The sequence below is a fragment of the Sinocyclocheilus anshuiensis genome, unplaced genomic scaffold (assembly GCF_001515605.1).
Source record: "Sinocyclocheilus anshuiensis isolate Anshui unplaced genomic scaffold, SAMN03320099.WGS_v1.1 scaffold14306, whole genome shotgun sequence".
Lineage (NCBI taxonomy): Eukaryota > Metazoa > Chordata > Actinopteri > Cypriniformes > Cyprinidae > Sinocyclocheilus > Sinocyclocheilus anshuiensis.
Window position 1 is genome coordinate 1 of NW_015550357.1, and position 3724 is coordinate 3724.

At 44.9% G+C, this 3724-nt stretch overlaps 3 non-coding genes across 3 annotated transcripts; 2 read left to right on the top strand and 1 right to left on the bottom strand.

Annotated features, from left to right (window-relative positions):
* Positions 1-156: 156 nt before the first annotated feature.
* trnam-cau (transfer RNA methionine (anticodon CAU)) lies at positions 157-230 on the bottom strand. The gene has a single exon. It is a non-coding gene; the product is annotated as a tRNA-Met (tRNA).
* A 94-nt stretch (positions 231-324) lies between these two features.
* On the top strand, positions 325-407 carry trnal-cag (transfer RNA leucine (anticodon CAG)). The gene has a single exon. It is a non-coding gene; the product is annotated as a tRNA-Leu (tRNA).
* Positions 408-1530: 1123 nt separating this feature from the next.
* On the top strand, positions 1531-1613 carry trnal-cag (transfer RNA leucine (anticodon CAG)). Its single transcript has one exon. It is a non-coding gene; the product is annotated as a tRNA-Leu (tRNA).
* Positions 1614-3724: the final 2111 nt, after the last annotated feature.

Sequence of the window (3724 nt, forward strand, 5' to 3'; positions counted from 1 at the left end):
CCTGGAACCTCACAGTTTTTCACAAAACGTCATGTTGCCTGCCCTTCAGAGGAGCTCTGGTCTTTTGCCCCCAGGAGATAGGGACAACCACAGGGAAGAGAACAGAGAAGCCCGCTCTTTCGTCTAAGCACTCTCAGGTATCAAAAAGCAACACACTGCCCTGTGTGAGGCTCAAACTCACGACCTTCAGATTATGAGACTGACACGCTGCCTAACTGCGCCAACTAGGCCTGTGGGCTGATGGGCCTGAACAGAGAATCACTAGCTTTTAGGTCCTTGCTTTTAGGTGTAGCTCCAAGAAGTCAGCTCTCACTGGACACAAGTGTCAGGATGGCCGAGCGGTCTAAGGCACTGTGTTCAGTTCGCAGTCTCCTCTGGAGGTGTGGGTTCGAATCCCAGTTCTGACAGACCTATCATTTGGCTGCAGACAGAAACTTCAGTCTGCTGACATGTTGAGCCAGCAGGGCGTTAACTTTGACAAAACACTGCATTAGGTAAATGCTAGTATTAAATGGTCAGGTGCTGATGAAAAAGATGTGTCTTTAGACATTTTTTGAAAATGGTTAAAGACTCAGCTGCTCGAATTGAAATAGACAAGTCGTTCCACCAGCTGGGAACAGTCCAGGAAAAGGTCAGTGAGAGGGATTTTGTGACTCTTTGGGATGGCAACATGAGGCGTCGTTCACTTGCAGCATAGGTCTGAACCAGCGAGTATAGGTATATTGCAGAAGAGCCAGTAGTTATCTTGTAGGCAAACATCAGTACCTTGAATTTGATGCGAGCAGCTATTGGTAGCCAGTGCAAAATTATGAAGAGAGGTGTGACGTGGGCTTTCTTTGGCTCGTTGAAGACCAGTCTCGCTGCTGCGTTCTGGATCAGTTGCAGAGGCTGGATAGTACGTGCCGGAAGACCCGCCAAGTGAGCATAACTGTAGTTCAGTCTGGAGAGAACAAGAGCTTGGACAAGGAGTTGTGTGGCCTGCTCTGATTGGAAGGGTCTAATCTTCCTAACGTTGTATAAGGCAAATCTGCAGGACCGGGCCATTGCAGCAATATGGCCTTTGAAACTTAACAAAACCTCAGGAGGACACGTCCACATGTTACATGAATATGCGAGGGATGCTATTACTGCATTCGTTCAGCATTAGCCCAGCATGAATGCAGAATTTTGACGACATTGTATATCAAAGTATAGCATAGGACTGAATATAATGGATGAGATTCAGGGAATTTACCTGGAACCTCACCGTTTTTCACAAAACATAATGTTGCCTGCCCTCCAGAGGAGCTGTGGTCTTTTGCCCCAAGGAGATAGGGACAACCACAGGGAAGAGAACAGAGAAGCCCGCTCTTTCGTCTAAGCGCTCTCAGGTATGAAAAAGCATCACCCTGCCCCATGTGAGGCTCGAACTCACTGCCTAACTGCACCAACGAGGCCTGTGGGCAGATGGGGCTGAACAGAGAATCACTAGCTTTTAGGTCCTTGCTTTTAGGTGTAGCTCCAACAACTCAGCTCTCACTGAACACAAATGTCAGGATGGCTGAGTGGTCTAAGGTGCTGTGTTCAGGTCGCAGTCTCCTCTGGAGGCATGGGTTTGAATCCCACTTCTGACAGACCTATCATTTGGCTGCAGACAGAAACTTCATTCTGCTGGCATGTTGAGCCAGCAGGGCGTTAACTTTGACAAAACACTGCATTAGGTAAATGCTAGTATTAAAGGGTCAGGTGCTGATGAAAAAGATGTGTCTTTAGACATTTTTTGAAAATGGTTAAAGACTCAGCTGCTCGAATTGAAATAGACAAGTCGTTCCACCAGCTGGGAACAGTCCAGGAAAAGGTCAGTGAGAATGATTTTGTGACTCTTTGGGATGGCACCACGAGGCGTCGTTCACTTGCAGAACGCAAGGCTCTTTCGTCTAAGCCCTCTCGGGTATCAAAAAGCAACACGCTGCCTGCCCCGTGTGAGGCTGAAACTCACGACCTTCAGATTATGAGACTTGACGCACTGCCTAACTGCGCCAACGAGGCCTGTGGGCTGATGGGGCTGAACAGAGAATCACTAGCTTTTAGGTCCTTGCTTTTAGGTGTAGCTCCAACAAGTCAGCTTTCACTGGACACAAGTGTCAGGATGGCCGAGCGGTCTAAGGTGCTGTGCTCAAGCTGGGGAATAATAGTCTGTCAAAGGTGGGGAAGAAGGGAAGAAGAGAGGGAAGGAAGAAAAAGATAAGGGGAAGAAGAGAAAGGAGAAATGAAGAAAAGAAAGGGTGAAATTTGACGTTCAAAGACGGTTCTTCCTTAGCATGCGCGCAGTGATACATTTTCGGATTTCTTCCTGCGGGAAAATCGCGCATTTATATTACACTGTTTCCTATTGCAGGTGCTCACCAAGACCGGGGTTCGAATCCAAATTATCTTTTTATAGACATGTTCTATTGTTGCAGTGTACTGATGGAAATTGTTATATTAAAGCACAAATAAATAAAAAAAAGCAATCAGTCTGTCAAAGGTGGGGAAGAAGGGAAGAAGAGAGGGAAGGAAGAAAAAGAGAAGGGGAAGAAGAGAAATTAAGAAAAGAAAGGGTGAAATTTGACATTCAAAGACAGTTCTTCCTTAGCATGCGTGCAGTGATATATTTTCCGGTTCCTTCCTGCGGGAAAATCGCGCATTTATATTACACTGTTTCCTATTGCAGGTGCTCACCAAGACCGGGGTTCGAATCCAAATTATCTTTTTATAGACATGTTCTATTGTTGCAGTGTACTGATGGAAATTGTTATATTAAAGCACAAATAAATAAAAAAAAGCAATCATTTCTCAATTTTTTTTATTTTACAATTATGCTAACAGAACAGTAATGAATATTAAATTAAATAATAAGTTTAAGCAACAATTAAAAGGTAAATAAAATGGTAAATATCAAGTTTTCAAAAACAATAAGTTAAAGTTAAATAGGATAATAATAAAAAAACAGTAAATAAAAAGTTAAATATTAAATTTTTTTTATAAAAAACAACGTTAAATAATGCTTAACACAAATATTAACAATAGTGAACTATATTAAAATAACTATATACACTACAATAAATAAAAAATATATACATTATTTGGGAACAGTTCTCCACATTTGCTCCAACCACTGTACTTTTGTAATAGTCTCAGTCTGTGGGCAGTACACCTTGCCCCTGTACTGGCTATGTCCCGTTGCACTGGTTTTGAACTGTCCACACTTCTTGCAAGTGTTTGCCTCTACAGTTCTCTTGTAGGGTCTCTTGGGCATGGCTTGCGGACTGGCAGCTGGTGCAGCAGGTTGTGAACTGGTGCCCTGCACAACTGTAGGCTGTAACAGTGGCTGTATCATTGGCATCCCCTGGACCATTGGCAGTCTTTGAACCATTGGCAGACCCTGGAACATCGGCACACCCTGGAAACCTGGTGCTGCTAGTATAAGTATGTTGGGTACCATCTGCACTGATGCTCCAGGTGCTGATGGCGTAACCAACATAGGACTCTGTGCTGGTGCCTTGGGTCTGAGAGGGGGTCGTCCAGTAGAAGTCTGCCTCTGCTTTGCCTGACCTGCTGTGCTCTCTGGTAGCTTGTACTGGTGCTGCTCCCCTGGTTGTTCTGGCTCAGTCCGTGGGCGTTTGCCAGCCTGGAGAGGTTCCTGAGCTTCAGGGAAGGTCTGAGGCAACTGAATGCCCTGAAGCAGCACAGACAGCTCTTGCTT